The following is a 16,770-nucleotide window of genomic DNA, read 5'->3' as shown; positions in this document are numbered from 1 at the left end:
GATCTATTAAAAAGAAATCATTGGATAGATGGACCAATGTCGACCGCCAGCGACAGGCACACCAGAAATCAAGTGTACATTTAGTTTATAACAAATCTAAACATTCGAAGCAGGAAAAGAACAAATACAGCACTGTAAAAAGAGGCAACAAGTCAATATTCAAAGGCGAAGCCGATACATTTTCGTACCGCATCGAAATTGATGTAAAAAAAACTCGATGGGAAATGATTTGAGACAGGTGTTTGTGTGATTGAAGTGAATCGACATCCACACAAGTGTTCAATGCATTCGCTTTTCATGTTTTCTTCGTAATTTTGATGTTGTGTTTTTTCCTCTCAATGCATTCCATTCGCATCTGATGATTCTGCCATAACGATTGCAGTCCCTTCTCGACGTGGTCAGCAATTCCGCTCCATTCTTGTTGATGATGTTTATCCTCGCACTGCATCATGCTACCAACTGGAAGTCTTGCATTCACGCAAGCAATCATTTGCCATAATAATGTTGATTAGCTTTTGTCGGCATAAATATATACACAGTCTGTTGTTGCGCTTGTTGTTGCCGTTGTTTATATTTGATTTCTCTTACGGCCGTTGAAAATTATGACCACGACGAAATGCGGGAACAACTACAAAAAAAAAGAGCGAGAAATAAAAGGGAGAAAAAGGGAAAAAAGTAAAATGTTTTTGTGCCGATTGTAATCGTCAGCTCTCGTCATCTCATCTCAATGTGTTTTTATTTTTTTCCTCCTTCGTCAAACAACAAAACATGGAAAACCGTGCATACTCTGTCGATCAAATAAACCGGAGGCAATGTCGGAATCCGTTTTAATCCAGACGCCTTTTAGCCATCTGAACATATTTATTTTTGGATTTAAGGATGCGATCGTATCCCAAATCCGAAATGTATATATTGTTGTTGTCAAAGTGAAAATAAATGACTTGAAAAGAGAGAGGCCGACATAACATAAACATTTAAATTTAAAAACGGAAATTATAGGCAAATTTACCTCTCTTTCTATCCAAATTCATGGTAATTTAACTGAAAATTGCGTCAAATATGACTCTTTCTTTCAAAAAAGAATCACATTGCATATACATACTGTGATTATGCTCTTCTTGTGTTGTTTGCTTTGTACATTCAGTTTTATGATCGCTTTTACACACACACACACACGCAATTTATACCCATACGCCTTGCCAGATTCGTCGTCGTAGTCATCGTCATCAACGTCATTGTGTGTATCGTTTTGTTCCACTTCTCTGTCTCGTGTTTATTCTTTCGTTGTTTTGTATACAAATTCGTAATTTTTTTTTTAAATATATGTGTTTTCTTCTTCGTTTTGTTCGAATTTTCGGCTGCTATTTAATACTCACACACTTCACACGCGCACATACAACAAAACGCACATCACACACTACGATCTCTTTGCCTCTTTCTCTCTGTGTCTCGATGAAATCGAACTAAAAAAATGTGTGTGCTCATGTGTCTTGGCCTTTGAAAACCCATACTTAGTTTGGTTTTTTTCGTCGTTGTGTCATGTTGTGTATCGCTCCAGAGCGTTCCGCGGCTTATTTTTTTTAAATTTTTCGATAAAAAAAATCGGTTAACTTTACAAACGTGTAATTGAGTTATAGGCTGGTACGATCCAGTTCGAATTAAAAAAAAATCGCGCAAAGTCTGATCACCAAAAACAAAACGTGTATTGAAACTATTCCATATTTCATAATTGAACTAGTGCGAAATATTTCACCAAAAATTGCTAAGAAAAGCAGCTTTGAGCGAGAAAATGTCCAGCTAAGAGAAATTTATTTGTGAATTTGTTTCCTTTTGTTGCTCTTCGAGTGTAAGTGTGTTTCTGATTCATTGGCTTTTGGTGTGGCGCGACTCGAACTTTAAACACTAACGGAATGTGTGCATAAAATCAAGTGTGTGAGAGAGGGAGAGAGTTGACTTATGCTTTTGCCACTGTCACTGCAACTGTGTTTTAAAATAGAAGCGAGTATTCCATGAGGACAAACTTGAAGACAATACTTTGGCAAAAAAGTCAAACAAGAATAGAAGAAGAAAAAAAAATCCACCCTGCGAATAACTACGCATATGTGTGTACTGTACATTGCATAACATACACTTATAGTCTCTTCGAAACGGGAGATAAAGTTAAAATCGTATTTGCTCCGTTTGTTATCTCGATATATAGTCGAAGCGCATAACATAAACGTGCCCAAGTGTACAAGTTGATGAGTTAAGTTGGCAAAAATTGCAAAGAAAAGAAGCACATCCAGAGAAGAAGCAAAAAAAAAGACAGTGAACTGAACAGTGCGCTGAAGAGAAAAGAGTAAGTGTGGAAAACCAAAAGTGTTCGCTATTTGAATTGAGCAGTTGGGGCATCGTTAAAGTTCCAAACAGAATTTTCGCTGATCTAAGTGAGAACAAACCAACAACAATAACACATCAATTCAGTTCCAGTGCAGTTTGAAACGAAAAAGCAAGTTCAAATTAAGATATTATGTGCAATATGAGTGTCGTCGTTGTTGCGCTGTGACGCTGTGAGCATTATATTACATTGTGTCTTTTGGTTTTCATGTGTATCTCTTCATCGGGTATTTCTCTCTTGTCTTGATAACCCGTTCTCCTCTCGCTTAGGAGGCAAACTGTTCTGTTCTGTCGTCGGTTATCGAATTCTTGTTTGAAATTGTGAAAATTGCTTGTCGCAGAATTATAGTGGCTGCTGCCACCGTTTTAAATTCCTCGCCAAACTTGATGATAACACATCGGCAACGACAAAGATTCGAAAGTGTCCACCAAGGGAGTCATTGTACATAAAACTATACACGTTCGCTCATATAGTGGCTGTTTTGTTGTCATTGTTGTCTGACTGAGTGAGATGAAAGTTCGAGCAAATCCAAGTAAAAAAAATTAGCAAAGATTCCAAACCAGCAACAAAAGACAGAACGACGTACGAGCGAAACGAAATTGAAACAATTTTCATCGTTTTCGTTAACATCGCAATTTATAGGGAAATATATGTCCAACAATTGCTGGCTGGCTGGCGGTCGGTATATTTGTAAATCAGTGCCCCGTTAATACTTAATAGAAGGGAATTTTGAAGCAAGGAAACATTCATTTATTGCTCTAGATGATAGTTTATTTTCGTTTTCATGTGTGTCTGTGTGTGAATAGATAGATAAAAATTGCACTCAATTCCCGTAACGCGCCGTGACTGTACAGGGTTGACAAAAAATAGTCAAACAGAAAAAAAATTGTTTTTTTTTTTTTGCACCAACATAATTATCCAAATAAAATAAAAGATTGTCATCAAACAGAAAGCACTGAGAAAAAAGAGCAGCACGTATTTTAATATGTCAAAGCAAAGCCGTATCAATGGTGACTAAGCTCGACACAGTCCCTGTCCAAAATAGATAGAAATCACAGTGTGTATAGATGCACCCAACAACTTGTGTGTACTTAATCATTGAAGTTTCGTGTTGTGTAAAATTAAGTTTCATTCCAGTGTGTGTTGTACAACAGTGCAAGCTTATGTATGTTGCAAAACAGGACACATTTTATTGTATACAGAGACATACACATCTGGATGATGCTCGTCGCATATTTCGATCCCACCGGAATATTTTCTAATAATTGTGCACATAAATCGAAATAGTTTTCCTAAAGCGATGGAGAGAGAGAACCGAAAAAAAAAAAATAATAATAGTAAAATTGGCCAAGTGAATTCGGTTGGCTGAAGATTTCATTATATTTTCACCATTACGTATTAACAATTCATATTCCCGACAAGCACGAGCCCGAATACATTTCGGTGCAATTGAATGCAGAGCGTTAAAGAAGGATAAGAATAGCCGAAGTGAGAAATCAGTAGATAGAACGATAAAAGTGAGAAGGAAAGAGACATACACTGCAGTTATATATTTGCCGCAACATAAAAAAGTATTCATACACTGTGTATAAACTAAATTGTGCGGTTTTTACAGTAGTCCAATGTACAAACACACACCGAACAATTTTTATCGAATCAGCACAAAATGATAATGGAAAATTGTGTGTTGCATTGGCGATCGTCTGTGTGATTTTTATCTTGAATTGATTTATGGAATTGAAAAAAAGGTACCCGGCATTTTCGAGCACTAAATTTGCAAAATTCAAAAAATAAATACAGTGTGCGACACAAATCGAAGTCTGAACAACACATTTCAACCGCAATTAATTAGTCCAGAGCTCAAAATCGAAAAAGAATGTAAGTTTTAAAGTTATGTGCTTTTGTATGTTCACCAATCTGTATTTTCTCTCTCTCTCTCTCTCTCTCTCTCTCTCTCTCATACACACACACGTTTTGAAATTATTTCAATCGCTGAACATTTTGTTTGAAAATTGTGTTTTACTGCTGAAAATATCGTTTCGATAATGGCACTGATAAAATGAGAAACTCCCCAAAAATTTACTCGTAATTCTTGGTTTATGGTTACAAATTGTGCGCTAGAATCACGTTCAGAACCAATTTTTGTATTGTGTGTTTTGCGTTGAAACTAACTTTCTATCGGGATTTTTTCGGACAAATATTGTTCCGAGATCAAACACTAAGAGTGTGAACAATGTTCATAATTCTTTTTTTTTGGCTTCGGTTGGCATGTGCATCACATACAATGCTGACCTTATTTTATTTTTCTGTTGCCGCTTCTGTTGATTATCGATATGTTTTCATTAAATGTCCATTCATTATGAATTTGCACCCTCAAACAATTAATTGTGTTCGCTTTTTCCTGTTGTTTTATACCAAACGACACACGAACACCATCCATTTAATCGATTTTATTTTTGCCGAGCGAGCACACATACTTTTTTTCTTCTCTCTGTTGATTATTATACAATCATTTTTAATGGATTGTTTTGTATCCGGATGCAGTATGCACAGTTGCACACTGTGCATACACAATTCATTGTGCACAAATTTACACGAAATATACTTTTATAAAAACTAATGTATTTAATTGATTATTTATGCAGTCAACTCACAGATACAATCATAATATTATAACAATATGAAATTCGAAACGAAGTGATGAAAAATGCATGCAACCTAATTGTCGTCGGCGAAAATGTTGGTCAATAACAGTTACTGTCACAGTAGATGAAAATTACATCATTATTTTCATCCATACAATAATTTTTCGATGATTTTCTATGGAAGATTTTTTTTTTCCAAATCGAAATTGTATTTTTTCCTCCTTCAATCATCTTTCGTCATCGATTTTTTTTCAATAAAAATTGCAAAATGTGATGTGTGCATATATTATATATGAGATACAACGGTGTGATCAATCATCTCCAAACAACAAAATACGGGGAGAGAAACATTTTGTGTAATCCATTAATCAAATCAACAACAAAACTGTTTTATTGTGCTATTGCCGTAAAATCGATGGCTGTTGTGTACTGTTGCCTTCAATCGACCATACATGTACTTGTAAACCGTATGGCTTTATCTTAATTGCACTTAAATTGAATGTCAATAATGATTTGAAACAAAAATAAATGGTTCAGTTTTTTGAAACAACCTTTCAAGATATGTACTATGTAAAATGTCCGGCTATGTGATGCAATGAAGAAAAAAAAACGACCACGAATCGAAAAAATGGATTGGATTGGCATGCAAAGTGATTTTCAATTTAAAACGATCTGTCGAGCAATTAGCGCAATTAAAATTTATGCACACAGGTACGACCGAAGTGTATGAACAGATCGTTGACTGTAGCGAATAAATTATTTAATATATAAATTGGCTGAAAATCAAAATGCACGAAACACATATATGTAAAAATCACTTCATTAACAATAGATTCGTGCTGACGGTGTTTAAGTTTAATCGGGAGGTGCTCTCGATTATACTCACACACGTGAATGAAGTATTTGTTAATTTATGAAATATTTTCTGATCGAAATGCAACGACATATACCTCAGGGCAAAGAAATTTGCATTATACACTGCCTGAAAAAAGCACATTCCAATCTGTAAAGAGAGAATGTCAACGCACACACACACGCGCCTTTATATAGATGGTGTCATTTGGTTATGGTTTGAGCTGGCCTTCACAAAATCAAGATGCGTGCATTTTCTTCGGTTTCTATCACACCTTCCAGTGCACTTCAACCATAATAACAACGGCACGATCAATAAATCTTGATCAATTTTTAATCCATAAATAATAAATGAAAATGATACAATGTTGTTGAAGTGGAAGAAAATGAAGAATTTATGCGTTTGCCTTTTGCTTATCTATAAAATAGCCTTGAGAACTTTATGTAATTCAATTTGCATTGAGTTAAAGTCAAGTGCATTTAAGCCGATTTCGAGACAAAAAAAAACACGACAGTCAAAGACATGTATTGAAAAAGAAACTTCCCTACATTGTAGAAAGAATGCATATAGTTACTATTCCTAGTTAAGTCATGCGCTTAATCAACGCAACAAAAAAGAACAAACTGAAATAAGCAACTTACACGCACACCACAGATAATTATCATGACAGTAAAAAAAGTAAAATGAACAGATTCTCTTGCATAAATCCAAATCAGAGTCACTCCTGTGTTGGCTAGACTTGGCGATAACATTTTTTTGCTGCACAGAAAACTACTTTGGAATTCACGAGCGATAAATGTAGTACTCTTATCAGTTCAATAGAAAGTCTTTTCAAAGAAAACTATTGTCAAAAGTCATTAATATTTGTGTGTGTAATTAATATGATAATTTTTAGGTATGTCAGAAATATCCAGTTTGTATATTTGATATTATAATTAAGAGCGTCAGTATTTGGATCGTTTGATTTCGTTGATATATGCCTGGAAAAAAATTAAAACGAGACCACCTTCGGTGTTTTTCGTGCAGTTCAACACAACACAACTGTAAATAAAATTGATTCGTACACTATGCCTCATGTCGTTCAAGAAGTGAATCACTTCAAGCGTCTTTTTTTACCCATAGATTATGTTTGAAATATTCAAGCAAAATATTCAAAAATTTTCGAATTCAAACAGCGTTCCAACAGCCATTTGGCGTCCAGACAGATAACATCAAAGAATATAATTAATGTAAAATATGTGCTTGATTTCGAACTTGTCGTGATGTTCATTCAACTGGTTTGCAAACAGTTTATGGTGACATTAGTACGCATATAAATCTTTAATTTATTTGCTGCTCTTTTTCGTCGTTCAACATGGACAAAAAAGGGGGAATAGCGCCTCATTTAATGTACTAAATTTATAGTATGCGCGATGCGAATCGTCCATTTCTTGAATTTAAAATGAAAAAGAAAATGCATATTGAATGAGGGAGAACAAAGCGATAACAAAACGAATGGTTAATCCAGAAGTCACGAATTTTCTTGCTATTCCGTTAACAAAAGTATCGCCCAAATTTAAATGTCACATCGAATACACTTTCTGTGCGAAAAAAAATCAAAATAAAAGTCATTTCTCTTCTTTTTTTATTTCGATAATAATAATGAGTTTTGTTTGCTGACAACTGCTACAACCAATTTATTTTACGGTAATGCGATGCATATGTCAATGAGATAATTTGTGAATTGACAAATGTGCAGGTTTTTCTTTCAACTTATGAGCACAGTTTTGTAGTTTCACTTAAGTTTGGTGCGCGAAACACAAGTGCCGCTAATTTGAACCAATTAAGCTAACCAATTTTCAATCCGAACTCAATTTTACCGACAATTCGAAATGGAGGTAAATTGAAAACCAACCGATTGGACCACGCATGCATTGGAAAGAAAAAGCAATGATAATGATATAATTTTTCCGTTAATCAATGTTGAATATGAGCGGAAAAAAATGAATCCCACAATGCGCTTTGCACTTTGAAAATCTAAAGACAATCTTTTCCTGTTCTTAATATGTCTTGTCTTCCTCTTCACATTTGGAAGTAATACATTTTGTGATTGCTTAACACGCAAATCGAATTTCATTCCCTCCGTTACTTAATTGTATGCATTTTTTTCGGGGACGATTTTTCTTTCTCTTCCTCTTTTTCCGGCTGCTTTTTTTCTCTCTATTCAAGTTGTTGCGCGTTGATGTGAGAATAAATTTTTTCCTCTTGCAACGAAAAAAAATAAACAGAAGAAACAAAACTGTTGCATTAGAGTCATTTAACGATCTGCCTTTTAAATGATCGTAAATCTTAATTGGCTTTTTAAATGCATGCCATAAATTTGTGTGTGGAACGGAGAAAAATGATTTCGAACGAACTGAACGTTGTTTGAGGAAGCCAAAATAGCAGCATCAACAGCAACCATTAAACAATTGATTGTTCCGTTGTTACATGACGTGGGTTCTCGTGTTGGATGGCCTCTTAACTCTTCCATATTTGCACTAATTAAAAGGTTACGTTTTTATTTGATGTGCGTGATCGACTTCTCTTCACTTTTCGTTTCTTCGCTTTAAAGTTTGAGTTTTGAATGTGAGCGTCTTCGTTTCGATATTTTCGGGGTTAATTTGAAAATTTGATACGCGAAACACCCAACTGATTAATTGGTTCGCATTCAATGTGTGTTAAATGAAAGAACAAGGTCGTTATTATTGAAAATTGAACTAATTTGTTCGATTTCCGAAACGATGTGACCCAAATATCATTTAATAATAACATTTTTTCGAACTAGTTAATTGATTTCGTGTTTCGTTATGCCATTTCGACTTATTCGTTGTTATTCATATCATTTTTTGTCTATCGCGCTTCAATAAGCAAAAATCACACATGAAAACAATACTAATTTTGATTGCATGCTATTTTTATGTAATATTTATTGCATGTTCTAATACAGACTGGTTGCTTTGGTGGCCTTTTTTTCATCATTTAACTGTGTTGCTGTGTCGTGTTTTAATAAAATTTATGGCCTGGATTGAAAGAGAAAGAAAAGAACTTAAAACGAAATGGTTTCGCTTAATTAAAAATTATTAAATAATTTTTCTTCTTTCGCTATTATCTCTTTCTTCTTTGACGTTAAGTTTCTTCTCTCTTGATTCCATTCGAAAAAAATGTTGATTCTTGTTTCGATGATTACGGCTCATTAAATAGAGGAATGGGGGATAAAAATCTGTGTAATCACCAAGAGCGTAAGGGGTACAGACAAATATCAAAAAAAGAACACAACTTCCTGAACTTGTAACTTTGTAAAATGGTTACAACTTACTGAAGAATGGACCCAGCTCATTTCTCAGTGGAAGCTATGATCAATAAGTTGTAGATGCTTGAATGGTGTGTGATTTTTATGCTGTCATTTCTTAGCTGGTTAAAGAAAAAAATTCTCGATTGAATGAATTTGTGAAATTCTCACAGTAACAGGTATTGACGATGAGCCTATTCTATTCGAAATTTCAACAAATGCTATTAATGTCAATGCAAACAAACTGAATCTCAAGCTGACATGCATACTAATTTTCAAATCAATTGGTTACCCGTTCCAAAAAATACGGAAGGTTAATCGATACTATAGATACTATCGATCTTTGAAATCTATTTTTGTGACAGAACAGTTCAACATGCTGTCTCGATTTCACTTCGAAAATTCAAATATGTAAAAAAGAATCTCAACGTCCAATGTCAACGAAAATTCCAATCGTTCATTTTGTCTTTTAATTGTTTTGCTTTGTTTCAGTTTCACTGTTTCCTAAATCACGAGAAGATCAATGGCAAATAAGAATCATACAAAATCAACGTGAATCATTAAAGCAGTACAAATAAAGTCCAAGATTTATTTCACATGTGATAAAAATCAGTATATTTATACAGTAGCATATTGTATCCAATGGTAAGGTTGATGTAATCAGTGACCAAAGAAAGAGAAGGGAATTGATTTCTTTATTCTATTTTTTAAACAGAAAATTGGCTATGTGACAAAAATAGAAAGAAATGGTATTCACTTGAGAAAATGAACATCAATCGATGGGAACGACCTATTTAGAGATATACAATTTAATATTATTAAATTCAACTAAGGACAAAACAGGGCATCGTTTTACCATGAGATCATCGAGTTTCTTTCCTCTAGTATCATTACTGTCATGATAAAAGTTACAAATGAAAATCATCGGTGTTAATATACCGAAAAGGAGCGAGAAAAAAGCCCATAATTAAAAAAGACTTAATTCAACTTACGATTCTTCGCCATAAATCGCGAGTTCTAAGTTTGGACAATACTACACCGCAAAAATAGTCATACTAGAGATGTGCGCTTCCTTAAATTTGCCATTTTGATTATAATGCATGTGCCCAACTATGGCAGAAGCAGTTGCAACCAGAAAAACAATAAAAAAGAATTTTGCATTCACTCAATCTTAAAAGTCATTTTTTTTATGATGCAAAATGTGGAAACGACATTAATATTTAATTGCGATAAATTTCAAATTAATTGCTTTTGGCTGATAGTTGCACAGTGGTTGGTCGTTTTTTTTTTTATTATGCTCGACAGCGCGATAAATCTGTTGCTCGTCTGAATTTGGAAGTGTCTAGCAATCAAAGTAAAAACATTGTATGCGCATGAGAAAACACTTTTATGTTTAGCCTGACTGGCAATTGTTCAATTTGTCAGTTTTTGTCCACAGGCCACGTGAGAGATGATACAACCAAACACGTACACATGCGAAAATGAATGTCACAAGTATATACAGACAACTCTGCCGACATATTTTTTTTTCTGTTTATATTACATTTAGAATGCGTTCAATTTTTTTTCGCTTGACTTTTGGAATCTATATAGCTGAAACAGGTTCAACTCGTTATTCTTCTCTTTATCGCCGTCGTCGCAGTTTTTTTTTCTTCTCATCACTACTTTTCGACCCTTTTTTGCCTTCGATTTTGGAACGCTTCGCGTAGTGACAGTAGCTGTTAGATCGACCTTTAAACGATTTTACATGAGAAAATCAATAGTAGTTTCTTTCGTTTCTTTTTTTTCTCAATAATTTCTACTCGATTGCATTTTAAAGGAATGAAAAAACGATGGAATTAAATTTCAACGGAATCGATACAATTCGCAGGAGATTCAAAAGTGCGATACCAATTCATCGAACCATTTCGATTAAAAAATGGGTATCTTTTTAGGATGTGAAGTGCGGGAACGCGAAAGAGATCGTATCCATTTTAATCGGAGTGCATGAACATTGGAAACGTGTCACTACTAAAAAATTGTGTTTCTTTTTCTTTCGCAACGCGAGAATTCGACTATTACCTTTTCGACTAAAGCTATTTTATAGGTTTTAGCTTTCAAACAAATAATAAACTGAATTTTTTTTATTATCAAGCAACAAATTATATGCATCCGAATTTAATGGTATGCGCGCGAATGGTTCGTTCATATTTTTTTTGTCGTGTCATGCACGTGTAAATGTTATCTGCTATAAAATCGTTAAAAGAAATATATGTGTCGTTCCCAATTTGCTTTCGCTCTCGCTGGCAAAGTCGTAAGGTACTTTGTAAGAAAAAGTTCGGCAGCGGCGACGACAATGACAAAATTTACGATGGCATCGAACGAAACGAAAATGCATACAATTTACGACGACACGATTGCATTCGCATTCATTCAATCGAAATTATCCGAACGCATAAATGCGATGAAACTGCCGCGTTGTAAGCGCTCCATTGATTTCACATAAAAATCAGAGTAGATAGTCTTCTATAGCGCACATTAATCAAGCATCTGTCGCCAGATGAAAATGAAAATGATATATACTATACGATGAACAATGTGTAAAAGGCACTTTTCTCTCTTCTCGCTTAAGAAAATTGCCGAAAGTTTTTCAAACATTTTTTTTATTGGTCTGTCGGTCACAAAAATGCTATTAGCAGACACAAGGGAGAAAAAATGATCTCAACATATTCATTCTTAATAGTCGCTAATCCATAAAAACTCAAATGCAACACACTTAATTGGTTTATTGTTTTTTCGCTATAAAATCTTAAGTGCAGATAATAATGAATGAATGAAAGGGCCGATCGATTCGGCCAATGTTGATTTGATGTTTCATTCGATATTTATTAGTGATTTTCTATTGCGTATTGAATTGACACAAAAAATCAAAAGTCGGCATGATGAAAATGTCATCGGAAATTTTTATGGTAGAAAAGAAAAAATACCATCACTGATGATATAAACAGAATGCGTAATTTGCTTAGTTATCATATGTAACTTGAAATTCATTTGTAAACGTCTCATTGTTTTTTTTTCGCTTTTGGTATGCTATCCCAACCAACTAGAAAAACAAATAAGCTCTTGCTGAATTTAATGTTTCATTTGTATGCAATGCGTTTAAGCTGGCTGTAATTACCAATTTGAATGCATTAAATGTTAAAACCATGTGTTTCTAATTTCAACATTTTTATTCATAGGCTCGTCGTGGCGTTTGTGTTTTTTTTCTTTTGTGGCAATGCAATAAAATCGAATAGGTGTTAAGTAGAAAAAACTATGATAATCATGCCAAGTGATTTGCATGTGAAGTGCCGATTTCGACTTGTTCACATCGATGATGAACGTGATGATTTCTTTTTTTCTTTCCTCACCAAAATGATGTGATCGCTATGACTTATTATTTCGTTGTTGATTTTTTTTAGTCATCATCTTCTTCATTTCGATCAAACGATGTGTTTTTTTTAAAAACAAATAATACAAGAGATGTGCGCCAGCAATATCATTGAGCTATGGTCGGTGATGATGCGCGGAATTCGATCTGAACGAACGTTGAACCTGACTTTAATAAAAACCATACAATACGGCACGCACTTAATCGAAACGAGCTACTACCGCAAGAGTCCGAGAAATGATTTTCGGATAAATTGACCATTAAATACAAAGACATATAATTATGTTCGATGCGAACGACCATTATTAATAAATAATAGAAACACAACGAGAAAAATGACAGCAATAAGGTGCTATGCACAGCCGAAATAAACGAATTGCAATATTATAATTCTAATGTTCATTTTTCTTCGAAACTGTTTCTTTCTTCTCTTTCGGTTCCGTTTCGTATTCATACAATTTGTTTGGAAGCCCAAAAATAGACTCATTCTTTTTCATTTCACGTTGAGATCATTAAATTCCAAGCCAAGACCAAAGAAGCACTTGGCAAAGAAGAAGAAAAAACAATGACCAAGTACTGAGAATGAAACATGAGAAAGTAGCGTAAAGCGTTTTTGTTTCTTTCTCGCTTCGAATAAAAGAGCATCGGAGAATCAAGAAAGAGTGTCATACATTTTCGATACCATATAATGATATTGTACTTTTTTACTGCGCTTTGTTCGACATGACTTTGCTACTGATTCGATCATCCTGAATGCATTTTCATTCTTGTCGAGTACAACATCTCAATTTTGGTGTGCAATGGTAACGAAATTTGAAATTCTTTCCAGTTTATAGTTTCTTAAATGTTTTCTTAAATGAATTTGGACGATGAAACACCCGACAAAACATTTAAAATTAATTTCATTCATTTATCAAACAAATAACATTTTAATGGCCGTAAAATGTTAAATTATCTCAGAATGGAGTGAAGTGAAGAGCGAAAAAAAAAACACATCTATGCGATTAAGTAAATCGATGTGCATTTCTTCTCAAGCGATCGTTCGTATTTTCAATCACACGATTTGGATTTGTTTCGATTTCGAAATAGTTATATGTAGTAGAGAAATATTCTGGGAAGCTATTGTGTGCAGAATGCAGACACCATCTGCGTTCGTTTTCGAAAATTCTCAATAAATTAATTTAATTGCCGATTACAACATAAACATATAAATGACATGTAAAAATCGCACTCGACCACTATCACAAAAATCGATACGAACATATTTGTAACAAAGACAATTTTGTTGTTTGCTACGTTTACAAACCAATATCAAACGATTTGTTTAATGAAAGCTTGGGGAATCATTACGAATTCTGACTTGTGTGAATGCGATGTGAAAGAAAACCGTAATAGCAAAACACGATGTGGTGCGCGCAATTGCGAAAGAAAACTAACAAATTGATGATAAACTTTTCGATTCTCATACTATTTCGTTCGGTTTTACACCGTGTTTCTTTTCCATTTTACGATTTTCTCTATATTCATCTCGCATTTGGCAGCTGCCGACCAGCTTGGATTGAACCACAATCTCGAAACAACGATAGTCGATTTCTGTGCGTTTTCTCTTCTTCTTTTGCTTTTGTTTGTCTTTTACGTGTTTTCGCTTGATATTTGTCTTTGCATCATCACCATCATCATGTTTTTTTTTTACTTTTTCGGTTCGTTGTAGTTACAGGTAAAAATTCTCCGCTTTACTTTTTTTGTTCGATTCGGAAATTGAACTTGGCAAATGATTGTTTTCGAGAAATTAGAATTACTGTTCTTCGGTTTTTTGTGGTCTTGTTTATTCTACAAACTCGTTTTGTTTGTATTTTCATAGTTTTGATTCTGAATCTAAATTCTTCGTTGCCAAAATAAGATTTTGTTCCGCGACCAGTTATGTTCGGCTGAAGACACAGTATGAGAAGAATCAACATTTTATTTTACTCTTGATTAAACAAATACATCACAATGAAAATATACTATTCTTCTTTTTTATTTCCTCTGTTTGATGAATTTTACATTTTCGGACAAAAAAAAACAAGTCGAAAACATTATATTGGGTCATTAGCTTGTACCGTAATCGACCCGCTAAGAATGTATGAATTCACACTTGACACTGCATATCTTTTCAGATACCCGAAGACAGGTGAATCACATCTAATTTTAAGAAAACATTACTTTCTATTAATGTGCGAACCAATAGCCGCGTAACTGAGTGAAAATTCCGAATTATGGTGTAAACAAATGAGCAAATAAATATGTTGCTTTCGTCCATTTCCTGACGATTTCGTCGTTATCAAGAAAACTTTGTTTGAACTTCTTGAAAATATTGTCAACGAGAATCTTGTCCTTTTAATTTATCGTGCTTTCGCCAATAAACGAAACATTCACCGTTGTTGTCGTTACTCCTCTATGCCTTGATCATGAAAGTAATTAATTTTGCACTCGTTTTCAGCTTGTGGCCTGAAGAAGACTTGGCGATGCCAAAATTACGAAAATGCTTTTGTTTGGTTTACTGTGTAACATTATAATTGATATTTTCTCTGCCTTCTACATTTCGTTTACGGTTTTTTCCCTATTTTCGCCATCGTAGTCGCTTCGAGTTTGTTTTAAACTTTAATAGATATGCAATTTAATTTTCATACGTTCTCGGCAAAATGGCGACAAAAAAAGAGTGACAAGAATATTGTCCGTCCATTTTTTGCGACTCGTTCAAAGTCAAAATACTGCAGAAGTTGCAAAAAAATAATACCCCCACTTGAATGGCATTCCATTTTCCACGGCATCCCTTTTTTCTTCTCTGTTAATTTTTATTGCTTCATTTTATTGCCGCGTTTTATATTTCAACGTTATCAACGTGTGCTAATTTAACATTTGGTATAATTAAACAAAAAATGGAGAGGAAAGAGAATGCGCAGAGAATATTATAGTTAGACTTCATGCAATCTATGTACGGCGTGTAAAACATGGTCTCTATTATTTCATACCATTGCTGTTACCTCTTTTGTTGCAACACGTTTACCGTGCGCGCTCGAAAACAAACAAAAAAATACTTACATATATATTATATGTTTCCCTTATTATTTGTTGTGTCCTTTGGCGTTGTGTCGCATGCATGATGTGCAATACAACGCTGGTTCACCCCGAGATGTGCCTCCAAAAAAAGCATGAATTCAACCGAATGTGTTTTTCGCCGTTTTCTTCCATTGTCTCCGTATTTCCGTGGAGAAATAAAATATGCTTTCGCTTGCACAAACACACACACATACACACTTTTTGCGCTACGATATGTCGAATGCAATTATTTTGATAGCAGCATGCAAACACGCGCACAACATAACGATAGTTTTCGAAACGACGAAAACGATTTTGGCTATTCTCTGTCAAGATTCAAGGAAGCTTAGGAAGAATTGGAGCATATACTTTTGTTCTACGTTGTACGGGGTTTTTTGTGTCGTATGTGCACTCCGCGTACTCTATTCCTTTCTTTCTTGCAGTAAATATTGTAAATACCCAAATGCAGTGACGCGCTGTGGTGTTGGCCTGATCTAGTCATGTGTTCTATGTCAGTGTGCCATACTGGCACGTTTGGCAGCAGCAATATTCCCCGTCATCTTCCGTATTTAACTGCACTCTCAAAATTACATTACTTTTCAAGAGGAAAAATTACAATTTTTCGTCTTGTTTTCTTGTGCCAGTTTTTTTTGTGTTCTTTTTACTTTTCTTTTTTGCATATGTTTGAATTTGTCCTTTTGCTTATAATACAACATCAAGCGCATTTATTCACATTGAAATTTACATCTCATGAATTTTCATTATCGTTGTTGCTCGTGCCTTCATAAAATGAATGTGCATGTAGTTCGTTCGCTCAGCGCCCTCAGAACATCTCGTTCGCCATTCGGCATTCTTTTACTTTGCTCTCCCGCGCTCAGTATAGCCCCTTCACATAAATTTCAGTTCGGACAGGCATAGAACAATTTACATAAAACACCTTATGCATACAAACTTTGGCCAGAAGCTAGTGAGGAAGCGCGATAGAGAGAGAGAGGGAGCGACCCAAGCGCCTAGCCATCAACCTAAATAATTAATTGAACAATATTTTATTCGCATGTAGACATACGGAAAAAAGTCAGAACATGAGAAAGATACAAC

At 34.5% G+C, this 16,770-nt stretch overlaps 1 protein-coding gene across 4 annotated transcripts in view; it reads left to right on the top strand.

Moving 5' to 3' along the window:
• The window catches only part of LOC116344168 (irregular chiasm C-roughest protein-like), a 115,124-nt gene that overhangs the window by 82,421 nt on the left and 15,933 nt on the right, over nucleotides 1-16,770 (top strand). Inside the window, exon 1 of one of the 4 annotated variants that reach the window (XM_031772598.1) lies at nucleotides 1,548-2,338. The exons of 2 other annotated variants lie outside the window; for them this stretch is intronic. The gene's annotated coding sequence lies outside the window, so the exon portion shown is untranslated. Of the gene's footprint in view, nucleotides 1-1,547; nucleotides 2,339-2,366; nucleotides 4,256-16,770 lie in introns of those variants that run through there. One more of the 4 variants, XM_031772594.1, reaches the window with a different exon arrangement.

The sequence above is a fragment of the Contarinia nasturtii genome, unplaced genomic scaffold (genome assembly GCF_009176525.2).
Source record: "Contarinia nasturtii isolate CC-2019 unplaced genomic scaffold, AAFC_CNas_1.1 Cnas_scaffold_1037, whole genome shotgun sequence".
NCBI classification, from domain to species: domain Eukaryota; kingdom Metazoa; phylum Arthropoda; class Insecta; order Diptera; family Cecidomyiidae; genus Contarinia; species Contarinia nasturtii.
Note: the sequence above shows the minus strand (reverse complement) of the source record. Positions and strands in the feature narration are given on the sequence as shown.